The sequence below is a fragment of the Varroa destructor genome, unplaced genomic scaffold (assembly GCF_002443255.2).
Source record: "Varroa destructor unplaced genomic scaffold, Vdes_3.0 BEIS01000002.1, whole genome shotgun sequence".
Lineage (NCBI taxonomy): Eukaryota > Metazoa > Arthropoda > Arachnida > Mesostigmata > Varroidae > Varroa > Varroa destructor.
In genome coordinates, this window is record NW_019211455.1 from 19,014,226 (window position 1) to 19,027,203 (window position 12,978).

General features: G+C 37.9%; 1 protein-coding gene across 2 annotated transcripts in view; it reads left to right on the forward strand.

Moving 5' to 3' along the window:
* The first annotated feature begins 11,560 nt into the window (after positions 1-11,560).
* LOC111244732 (glutamate receptor 1-like) overlaps positions 11,561-12,978 on the forward strand; it is a 50,226-nt gene continuing 48,808 nt past the window's right edge. Inside the window, exon 1 of one of the 2 annotated variants that reach the window (XM_086981238.1) lies at positions 11,561-11,687. The gene's annotated coding sequence lies outside the window, so the exon portion shown is untranslated. Of the gene's footprint in view, positions 11,688-12,352; positions 12,734-12,978 lie in introns of those variants that run through there. The other variant, XM_086981237.1, reaches the window with a different exon arrangement.

The following is a 12,978-nucleotide window of genomic DNA, read 5'->3' on the forward strand; positions in this document are numbered from 1 at the left end:
GATCGACTTTGCCGTTATCGGATGAACTTGAACTTCAGAAACAAGTCATTTTTTTTATGGGATAACTTTTCTTTATGTGTTCAGTAATAATGAAATTCAATATTTGTTCGTGTTTCCCTGTGCGTGGCTAAATGAGGTAAATGAAACTTTGGTTCGAAATGGACGAATCTGTCGTCTGCTGGACGCCGACCCACCCAATTCGTTCGAGAAACAAATTTTTTTTTGCTTTGTCCCAGAAACATGACGAATACACCCACAGACATCCGCGTTTGTTTATCGAGCTGCTCTCATGAGGCCGATTAGGACCTTCATGGAAAATCGTAATGATTCCAGTGAAATAACTAGAACCACGAACGCGACGATACTGGTGTTTCCATGCTGATGACTGCGGTGTGAAAAGAGATAAATACTCATCATAATCAGGCGAACGTCGCTATACGATTTACAGACTGATTATAGTAAAAGCACCGTTGTTCCACTTCTTTCTTTCTTTCTTTTTGTCTAGGTGTTGTAACGAAATGTTAATGCTTAGTTATTTTAACGGTTCTAAATATAGAAGACATAATATATGGGGTATTAAATATATGGCGTTACGTAAGACTATGCCATGACGTGTGGTGCCTTTGTGGGGAGCCGTATACAACGTAAGCATGAAGCACTGTGATCAGTCGTGTGTGTAGTCGTACCTAGGTTATGAGCGAATGAATGCAGTGCGCAGTATAAGTGGCAAATTGTTCATACTTTTGTTCACAGCGTCGCAGTAATCCAGCTAGCCCCTGCTAATTACATTGCTCAAGGCTAGCTAAACAAAAGCCAGATACGGAACGTGGTAACAAGAATAGGGTCAGCCAGATCAGTTGTTTGAAACTAACTAGCGATCGCGCGCACTTTCAATCGTTGCGGTTTATGTAGATTATTATAAAAGTGCTAGTTAATTATTTTACTAGTTAGTACATTAAGATTATATATATATATATATATATATATATATATATAGAAAATACCAGTTATTTACCACTAGTTCAGTTGCCTACTCCTTCGCCTATAAGTTCGATAACACAGGTGAAGGTTAGAGGACCTTTGGTAAATTCAAAAGAGCTGACTGGTTCTGGTGAGGTGAAATTTATATACAGCGAATCCGCTAACTTCATTGACTCAACCATAGGTAACACAACAGATCGCTTACAATGTAAATTAAATTCACTGTTGGTGCATATATTGAAAATAGTTACACTTCTAAAAGAAAGAAAACACCAATGTATTGAATGTATTGGTTAGAGAAGAGGCAGTTTCATTTTTTTTTTTTTTTTTTGGTGTTTCAACTATAGTATTATCTAACGTATGCGCAAAGGGTGTGGGGGTGTAGTTCGTGTAGAGGAATTGTTCGCAAATACGTCGTTCTTCTGTTGGCCACACTTTGTGTTAGACTCGACTAAGTAACCAAAAAACGCTCTATCTAAATGAAGCGGCTAGATTCAAATGTATTGTATAGCTTAAATAACATTTAAAGCGTACCTTAAAATTCTACCCTTACCTTAAAAAGCGTACCTTAAAAAAGAAAGATAATCTTTGATATACAATGCAAGCCAAGGGAAAACACAAAAATACCTATAATAGGGTCTCGAATATATAGCGCATCTTTTTTTCACTATTAACATTGTTCCGACCCATACGAAAATGACCTGGGTCGAAAACTACCGAAGTTTCGGTATGCTTATCCTGTAAGCTTTCCACAATAGTGAAAACAAAGATAATACCTTTTCTAGCAGAATTAATTAGTTGCCTGCAGTTGTAAATGGATATTAGTGTTTACTTTATTACGACGGTGCATGTAAACAAGACCTTACAAATGAATAAAGACAACGAACGCATCGCATAATAATTATTTCGGGCAACGCCTGTTTATATTCAGTATCATTAATTATTTCCATTAAGTCGCAGATTATCTCCACGGTCAATACGGAACTTTTTTGATTCTTCTGATCCCAATTATGAGGTAGCACTCATCTGTATATTACTCATCAGTAAAGCTAATCACGAAAGCTTCCCTTACATAGGCATGTCATAAGGGTTTTCCTCACATCAATTGGACAGCTCAACGAAGCTTTGTGAATTGTTAAATGCGTCAATGAGTTGATTAGTTCATTAAGCTTGTCGCACGAAAAATCGAAATTAGTCGTCCATCTTACACTATGTAAACAATAACAGTTTGCCCGCCAACACAAATTCCACCGCGGGCAGAAATGCCCCAAGGCCTTCTCAGGCAAAGGAAATAATATTGCTATGAAATGTGTCTTTTCGTACGAGTCGTGAAAAATCAACCTGGCATAATACTTAAAACGTGGCAGCCATATACAATTCATGGTAATTCTTCTATTAAAATAACGTTATCTTCAGATTTTTCTTTTTGTGCCCAAGCTATAACAACGACCCAATGACAACCTGCTCTTGTCTTGCTACGATCAGAATCAAAAAAGATCTTCACTGTTACTACGATGAGTGTTACTGTCTTCCAAAACGGTCCTTGTTTGATTGCTAGCAGAAAGATCTCGAGAATTTTCTCCATTACTAGGTAACAGCGTGCCTTCCTCAGTGAATCTCTCGCGCAAACGATAACCCACTTTTTGGACTACAGTTGATGAGGTTGATGTTTATGTTGGCAATCGAAACGGAGCAATTTGGACATTTTTTCAATAGCAATTAGCTTCATCAACGTAGACGCAAAATATCATCGTTAAAAAAACAGTTTTCCGTACTGTAGCAAGTGATTGGTAATACGGTAAGAGCGCCTGGGGTGATATAAATAGTTATTTTTTTTATATAATACTGTTACGTTTCTGCCGACGCCGAGGAAAACATCCGGTCGGACATCTACCTTGCAGCTGCTGAACGCTCACTGATCTTCGTAAGAAATGATGGTACCGTTGATGCTAATAGCAATGCCATAGTAATGCCGTCTACAGTTATGGTAATTATTGAAATAACCGATCATCTGTGTGATCGGTGCGATACGTGTATCGCTGTAGCTATATCGCGAAACTTTTGTCTTTTTCATCCTGTTCGTTCTGATCATTAACTTATAGCGTGAGAGGAAAACGTCCAGAAAATGCCTATTCTCACTTTATGCGCGAGGTCCAAAGAATAGGCTATCGGGTTTGCGTTAACAGAGTTCATAACGGATTTCATAGAGCAGGCAGCCGCTTCGCATAGATCACCTGATGAGAATTTTTTTCTGGTTATGGACTTTTTTGATCTGTTTTCGGAATATGGCTGGTTACTATAGGATCATAATGTATTTTTAATCACACCAATTTATCAGTTATCGTCTACCAGCAGAGACGAAACTTTCCCCCCGTGAACGGAGAAGTAACTGTCTTCGGGGGCGGGCGATCGCAGGTGAGGTATCTGTTATAAACATTGCGATAGCACGCTATCGTTAAACTTAGCCCATATCTTGCGAAGCGTATCATAATTGCAGAAGTTACACAGTATGAGCTTTTAACAAAGTTAAAATGTTCACGCTGGGAATAAAGTTTCTGAATTTTTGCTGACTTGGCGGTATTTTCCGTTAGCGTTTTCAAGTAATTCCCACTAGTAACTTTTCTGTCGGAGACCGATTGTCATTGATAGTTGTTCTCAGATAGAAGTTATAAGGAAATACTCACTCTCTAAATTTTCAAAAACAGTGAGACACATGAAAGTATAGGAGATTTAATGGGGTTTTCTGCTTTAAATTTTTGTAGCATTCTACTTGATTTTTTTTAAAAATTTTCTAGGGGTTGCTTTTTAATCTGGTAGCAGCTAGATTCTTCATGCCGCAATAGTATCTTTTTTAAATAACTGAACTACAGGGTTAGATCGTTCGCCCTCCCGAAATATTGTCTGAAGTTTCTGAAGTTTCTAAGTTATTATATATCTAAACTGCTGCTCTAATTGCATCAGTTAGCACAACTATAAATGAATACGATCAAATTAAGCGGCGAATAAGGTAAGTTTAAAAGAAATCACGTTTTTAACGATGTCCCGTATATCTACTACCTAAATTATACATGTCAATGATTTCACCGCTAAACCATTGCTGTTTGATCTATAATTAAAATTAAGTTTATCGTGCGGCCAAATCTAAATCGATAATGATATTACCGTCGAGAATTGTTTTAAAGGCCAATCAGCGCCTATGTAGTCTTCACTGGTTGTTTGTGGATTAAGATAGTATCTAGCAGATGGTAAGCTTAGTCTGACATCAACTAGCTAAAACCTAATTTGAAATTGTATGAATGTCTATCTCGACAACATTATGTACTACCGTATTCTTAAAACTGAGGAAAAATAGCTCTTAAGCATGTTTCATTTTAAGGCATACGCCGGGTATTCTTTGTAACGGCAATGTCTATTTGTACACGCTATATTACATGCTAAAGTATCATAATAGGACTAAAAAAGAGAAAATTCATATAACTAAATTTGACAGAACTTTAAGAAGTCCATCCGTATCGAACTCGGCGCAGCGGAGGTAGAAACCTAATAAAGCTACAAATGCCGACAGCCTCTTTGCTTCCATAATCTAACCGTAGTGCTGAATAATACATAATTTGTGTTTTTCGTCTGTAACTTTATTTCAACATGCATTAATTTTCTTGCAAAAACTGTATGTATATTACTTCAAAATGTAAGTTTACACACTCACTGCGGATATGTGCGAAGGAATGACTTAAAAGCTTCTAAAAGGAACATGCTCTATTTGTCTCAAGAGGTGAATCGTTGTGGACGCTTTTTTCCTCATTTTTAGTCCTTTTTCCGGTCCTTTTTTCCTGATCAATGATTTCCTCTACTTAGAAATATACGGATATGGCCTAACCATATTATCCTTCCTGGATGAATTTAGCAATATATTCGTAGTATATTAAAAGTTTACATCTAGCTTCTGGCACCGATGTGCTTAGGTGAAGCTTCAATACCGGAAATTTCTGTAAACAAAGTTTATTGAGTGTGAAGATCTTCACATGGAATGGGTGACGCATGCGATTGACCGCATGCTGAAACATTGGCTGACTGTTATACCATGCGTATAAACAGCAACCAGAAGATGGATACAAAAAGCAATATGACACAAGAGTGGACAGTCTACAAGTGAGAAGCCTCACCACGAGTCTAGTGAAGACACCCTTCAAATGAAAGTCACCTACGCGGGACCATTTGAGGAGATGGAAAACGCCAGTTAAGACGGCGCTATATCTTAAAATGAGACATTTGTATACATATGTGCATGTATAGCTGATACGATGTTGTCAAATTTTGATGTTACGCAGCTCAGCGTCATGTAGCGTACAGACGATTCGTTCGGTCGGTTCCGATTTGGCGACGTTCAAAAGTAAATACACCGCTACGAGAATGCGCCATATTACCGCCACATCTGTTTGCTGCGCAGATCAATCAATAGCGACAATCAAGCCGCAATTGCATATCTATGATTGTACGTGTTTGTAAGTACACGTATTGTTGTTAATATTGCAATATGGCAAAATTTGTGTTGATCGTTCGGTATATTTTTCGGTTGACATGTATTTGCCTTCAGACATATTGCAAAATGCAAAATTGTCTAAGTATCAACTTTGACAGAAATGTCTTCGCGAAAGTTAAACAGTGTAAAAATATAAACACACGATTATTGGGACCCTGCTTCATTTTTGTATTCCTTTAGAAGCAACGATCTCGGTTAGGCACAGCACTGTAAAATTAATACTCATTCTCAATATTAACGCCTCATATTATTACTAATGTCGGAACCGAATAGATATCGATTTATGTGACAGTGAACTTCCAGCCATCCCGGCTTATTCGTCCATTGTTTATACATGATCCGCATGCACATATACACCCAACTCTACAAAATATTACCCTAGTAGTTTTTCAAATTTAACTCGTTAACTTAGTTCAGGCCTTTTGGCCTAAACCAAATTCTAAACGCAAAGATGTTTTCGCTGCTTTATTACCTTGCCAAACGCTGGCCCATTGCGATTATCGTTATTGTCCTATTGCGGCGTTCGCTAGATAGTTTTCCGTACTTTACTTCAGTAACCTCAGTGCATTATTTGAGTCATGCCATTATTTCACTATCCCATTGCTTTACTTTGGCCGTTAATACCGCTCAAGCCGTTATTCGACTGTCGTGTGCTAGTCTGGTTTGACCGTCGTGTTTCGAGTTCCACTGTCGTTAGGTACCGCTTCTTGGCTACTTTCAGCGTGAAATGAAGTGTATCTTCGCCCAATATTGAACCTAAACCTCTTCACATGTTTCTATCTTTACTGGATAAACGCATTATTATTATTACACCATCAAAGGGACTCGTTGTCGTCGTGCTATCCAGATTCAGATACTCCATCGTCGTAACTTAGTCGTCCCGAAAGTTTGTAGCTTGTATTCCATTCCCGTGTGGCCATTGCAGCCAAACTATCATTATCCGATCGTTTACCTGAAACGCTATTGCAGCTGTTTCAATATGAGACTGACTTCAACGCTTAAAAATCCCGCGAACATATCAAGGCGTTGTAAAAACGATGTCAGAAAACGAGGTAAGGATATTGATAGTTTTCAGAAACTTTCAACATTTTCCTAGAGAAAACACTACAGTTAATTTCATAACACAACATGAAAAAAAATGACTTCGTTTGCAAATCCAGTCTAGGCCGTATCGTTGTAACTTAAAAAGAACTAGTAACTTTTTCGGTTCTAATGTTTGACAGATTTTTAAACGATATTGAAAAAACTGTTTCAAGCATTCCCGTTTCCCGCATTCCCGTGCATAGGAGGAGTCTATGGAGAATCTCTTTATAGTTTTTTTTTTGTGTAAGCGCTTTTGTCTATAGATGGCATTTCTACGTTCTATTTTTTCGTCAATGAAAATCCCAGAGTAATTAGAACTGCATTCGAGCTGATCTGAAAATACACACAGTGTACGTATTCTCAGACCGTTTCAAAAATATCTCTCTAATGTATGTAATCTAGCAGTATAAAGCAACAACACAAATAAAATGCACACATTTTACTGATAAGCCGCGTGTGTCAAAAAATCGGGAGCAGATTATTGGGCGTTACGTACCTTCGCCCGCTATTCGTAGATTTGAGTCCGCAGTACTCTCATGTAGCACAGAATTCTAACCTAAGCGTATCTAAATAGCAGTTATAAATAAACCAGATAAAATAGAAAAGTCAAAAAATCGAGTAGGAGAATCCGTCGTACGATTCTGTCTAAAATCTAAGCATATGGATTTCTCATTACGTGTCTTGAGTTTACACTTCCGCTGCAATAGGATTCGCTAATGTATTTCAGCGTTATTATAAACTGCCTTAATACTATACAATGAAGATGTCTGGGCAAAAAAGTATCTCAAGCTTTAACAAATGAGAAAAAAAAACGGTCAAGAGCTCATATTAAATAGTTACAGAATAATGGCTTCTAATAATTTCAGCTTTTTAATTAAAAAAAATACAATGCAAAGTTCATTGTTGAACCTTATACAAGGGCTTTTACGAACTAGTTGAATTCAGGTGTGCACAAGCACACCATACGAGACATACTTGAACTAATAAAGAACAGAACATTAGTCATCGAGTTCTACTCTACTAGCCGTATTAAATACGTACACATACGAGTGAATAATCAAGCAGACACTGATTTCAAGATGTCGTAAATTATTTATTATAATGAAGTATAACTGGTCGAATCTGTTTCTCACCGACTTTTTCCTACATTCTCTGCGTAACAACTATACTTCCAGAATGAATCGCGAGCAACACTTTCGTCGCATACCGCTATTATCATTGGTGGCTTTCGACTGCCACTTAAATAGTAAAAACGTCCGAATCAATATATCTCGCTTGATACGGTACTTTCATTGGTTCATGAATTCTATCCGTTTGTGGTCCAAAGCTCTGTTGTCTCTTTCTAGTAGGTCCCAATATTTAATACTGAACATCGCAGGACACCGGCACACGATGACAGTCGCCTATAGAAAATTTCTGGAAGATCTCCCCACTTTTTGTTTGCTTCTTCTTTCACGTGCTTCTTTATGCCGCGTCGTTACACCGTGACAACCGTCTGTCTGGACCCAAATGGGTAAAGTAACGATGGTACCTCGCCAACGGAGCCGTCAAGCGCCTGACGCGATGTCGCCCGGAATGATAACGGGGTGGTATTCACTGATGGCGGCCGGCTTTGGTGGTCGTCTTTGACAACTGATATATTATATATAGCCATATTTTTATCTGACGTTTATCACCCGTTGTTCGCAATCGTCAATTTGATTATTTCGCTAGGTCGTTTCGTACTAGAACGGTAGTTTTGCACGTTTGGGTGTCTTTTTTAGCTGCTAGAACTGGGGTTATCACTGCCACTGGTCACTGGAGCACATTGCCAATACAATAGAGAAATTAAATCGATACCTAAATATCATACATAAATATGGGCGAAAAAATAGGAGTTGAAAAGTACCGTTCAGAGACAACTCAACTGAAACCGACCCAACTATTTCGATTCCGATGAATTGAGAATGACAAGTCATTTATGCGGTTAATTCACCTGTTAATTTCATTATATGTAAAGCCAAATTAATTATGTGCAGTACTTTTATGTCTAGTAATTCTAATTGTGCAGTCTACTTATAAGCATGTATCATAGCTATCATCCGCATGCGATAAATCTACATGTCAGTATTTTGCGTTTTCATCAACAAGACGATCCTCTGCGTGCAGGTCACGATGCTCTTTTTAAAAAAAAAAGGACGTTTGGTTGGGTTTAAAAATAAGGCAAGTATGCGGCTAGCGAATTAGCTAGGTATTTTTTTGTCCATCGTTGACCTGTTACCAGAAAATACCTTTTTCGGAACAACTTTCCCGGCAGGAGACATCAAGCGGCGAAATACTGTGCTGAAATTGAACTTATGCAACGAATGATGAGCATGAATGTTTGGCTTTGCTTTTTACATCGCAAATATATTAACCCAACCGAAGTTTTTTTTACATAATATGTAATAGGTCAAATTGTCAGGAATTAAGAAGTTTCCGCCTCGATAAACTACGCGCATGCTATGATGTACTTTGCACATTTTTGGAGGACTTTCAATACTATCTTTTTCACATTAATTTTATTACTAATTAATAATTATGATTTGTTCGCTATGTTCACTAAGTTTCGTCGCAGTAACAACGAATGTCGCAAGAGAGGCAGGCTGCGCGCTTCTCGTTCGTTCTCGGGAATTCTTTGACACACCTTTTCCGTTAGATCAATACGCCCTTTTATCCGTCGCTTTTTTTATAGAAGGGGACTTGCATAAGAAGCTTATCGAGTGTGGCCTAAATGATTAAAGTGTGTCATGCGGCGTTGTAACGTTTGTCGGTATTGTAGCCGCCTGAGTACGAATTTCTCTCGCCTTTCCCTGTACACGCAGTCACCAAATGTTAAAGTGTTCATATTTGGTCGACTTTTGGCACCGACTAAAATGAATGCCGAAAAGAAACCATCATCATCTATCATCTAACGACTCTACTACGTTGAAAAAGGAAAATTTACCATATATAGTATATATATATATATATATATATATATATATATATATATATATATATATATAGAGAGTCGTATTGCCAGAGTCGTATTGTATTTAGAAAAAATTGCGGTTATCTCCTTTGACTTGCAAACGCCTGCGGCGGTAACCAAAGTAATCTTATTCGAAAAAGCCGAAAAAGGCCTGCGATAATAGTTCAGAATTCTGCTGGGCAGGCCAATAGTTCCAAACTGAAAAAAAAAAACGAAGCACTGAGTACCATTTGTTTGGGTGAACGAAAACGAAATAATCACTTTTCCCGACCCATATTTCTTCTTCCGAAGCAGAACAAGGATAAAGTTATAAGTAGTTTGTTTATTCGTGTGTTCCGCCTTATTTTTGGATTTGGTATTCTGTATATTAGGAGAAATATACTCAAGATTTACTAAATCTACTCATACATGAGTAGACTGCTGATTACCGAGGACTTATACATAAGTCCTCGGTAATCAGCAGTATCACTTGATTGTCGTCAATGAAATCAAAACATTCAATTTTCATTTGAGAACTTCTAGTTAACAAAACTAGTTGGATCACAGAATAGTACCTGGTCATGTTAGTTATGTGCTTCAGCCTCCTCATCCGCAGAGTACGACCGTTTTTGCTCCGCAGATTTAATACTAAAGGTTACTGAACTGACTATCTAAAAATACACATTTGTTTGTGCTTACGTATCAGTTGAGCTAAGCTATGTGAGATACTAACACGATCCATATTGTAACCCATAGATGGATCACCCGTCTGAATGTATCTTTCGAACGTCGTCTGACGTTCAGACGCAAATGATTATACGACATTGTTCCTACCAAACCAATATATATATATATATATATATATATATATACAACGTTTGGTGAAGGTGAGGTTTCGTCTCTGTAGTGTGAGTCGACGTCGGCTTCTGTTTTTGGGGGGCGTCCCAATGGCTGTCGGGGTGCACTTAACACTCTATTAAAGGGCGTCGGCCCGCCCCGTTTCAGATTATTTGCTTAGTCAAGGAAGTGAAGCAAAAAACATGAGTACAGTGTGGAATTTTGTTAGCCCAAGTGAAGATAAGATCCAGGCAACCACTTTACCTAGACCATTTTAAGGGAACAGGAAGACAGACTTCGAGTAATCTAGAGACTAAGCACTTGTTGGTGTGAGTTCGGAATATCGGAATATTGTACGCATGAATATTAAAACAACCTATCTGAACTATCGACGCTAATGAAAATGCTTCGACGAAATGAGAAATACCTATTACAGTTACACCTAGCAGAAAATTGAACTATACCTTAACTTCAACGTACATTCTACAAAAGTTAACGCGGAACAACATATCACAACAGGAGGTTTCCGGCGTATTTTTCAATACCTACAACACGCTTTCATTCATAGCGCACAAGCACATCAACATGATTATTTAATAGTGAAACCGCACTGTCGGGCTTCCCATATATTAGGAAGGCGGTAATCACTTATGAAATTGTTACGTAGTGAAAATAAATGGATTATTAAAATATATTTCGAATAATTGATGACTTAAACGCGCCTACGTTTAACGCGTTGCTTTTGACTCTTTAGATAAGTTGAACAGTGATGATAGAATGCCAAGAATTGGCTAACACGTCCTAGAAGCACACACCATCGCTTGATGTAGCAGCTAACAGAAAAACAACGTACTAGCTGAGTATATTAAACAAAGTTGGTTCAATAATTCCAATAGAGCCTGTTCTAACAGTGTTACATTATGCGTAGTTGACACCTGCCAAAAAAATGAAGCATAGATCCACTTAGCATATACATAAATAATGAAATTCGCACTATTTGCCGAGCATACACCCCGATATGTTGTAGCCATTCATTCTGTTAATTATACAAGATGTATCCATGCCGCCAGTTCTGTCTATTTGCAACCTCGACATCCAACGGGTGTTCCGCGGTTTAAGATTTTTTGAATCTGAAAACCCGCCACGTAAGCCCGACACGCTATCCTACTAACAGATCCCTCTGGTCATATGAGTCTTAAACTGAAGTGCAGAACGTGACGTAAAGCTCCGCGAAACGTTCCGCTGTTCAAGCATAATACATCGTCTATCAACAAGGTAAGGATTCACTGCATTTATTCTTTCATGCCGTTCTCTAACGGATCACTTGCTGTACGTATGCGAAGAAGAGTCAAGACGCACTGTATTAGAAACAAAAATCAATTATATTTTGATTGGTTTGTTGTTGATTGGAGTTGTTTGGTGGTTAATAATTTTATATTGCCGCACAAAGCTGAATAACTAAAAACTGCAGACTCGTAACGATACAAGAGGCCTGTGGCCGGCAGTGCAAAAATAAAGTCAATACATACAAGCTTTAACCTAACGTATCCATATGTATGTTACCGATCTTGAAAAAAAAACTTTTTTTTAGTTTAAGAAGCTTTAACAAACGATCTATACTCAATTTTGGTGTCATATTTTTAGATGTAGAAATTTCTTACCCTCTAGAAAGGTACTCATTTTCTTCAATAGAATTCTGAAAAACTAATTTTCAAGAAAAGTGTACACAAAAATGTACATAACGGACCTCATTATGTTGAAAACAGCAGTATCATACGAACCATAGACGCATTACATTTTTTCAGAAGCTGGTTATTACAAATCGGGAATAATATGAGGCTGACGAAACGGATTGTTTTCAGGAAATCCGATGACTAAGTATTTAACTGAAGTAAGCACATCCTCTTATGCAATATTTAATAAATACTATTTAAAGCCTAAAATAATTCAATGGTATACCAACACTTGGAACAGAAAATCAGTCGTTACTAGAGCCGATTTGATGTAATCTCCAACACTGGAGTGACAAACAAATGCGACATTCGACATTAACGAGGTTTACTAAGCGCATGCATCTGTTGTATGTTGGTGAGTGTATTCGCGCATGTGTCTGTGTACATGTGTACAAATGGCGATGCACGGAGCGAGCATCACGAATATATTTGAATTGAAATGAAGATGCGTTCACAATGGAAGCGATTGGGAGTGCTTTATGCTGGATAATTCCTGCTGTGTCAAACGATCTTGCCTTCAACTCCCGTTCGAAGAACGTTGGTGCGGCGATGGGACATCGTTCGGCGTCTCATCGTAAACTTGTTTAAGTAATATGTGGAGGCATGCCAGATTGTTACCGTGAAAAAAGTGGATATTTGCCATGACAATTCATAGTTGGCTAGCGGAGATAGGCATGGGCCTTCCTAATAAAATGGGTAGCTGATAGCCAACAATATTGTGAACCATACTATAGTCATGTATATAAACTTGTTGAGAGTTTGTAAGTCTTTTTTAATACTTTTCTTATTCTTATTCTTGCCACTTTTTGCTATAAATCACATTACATAAATCA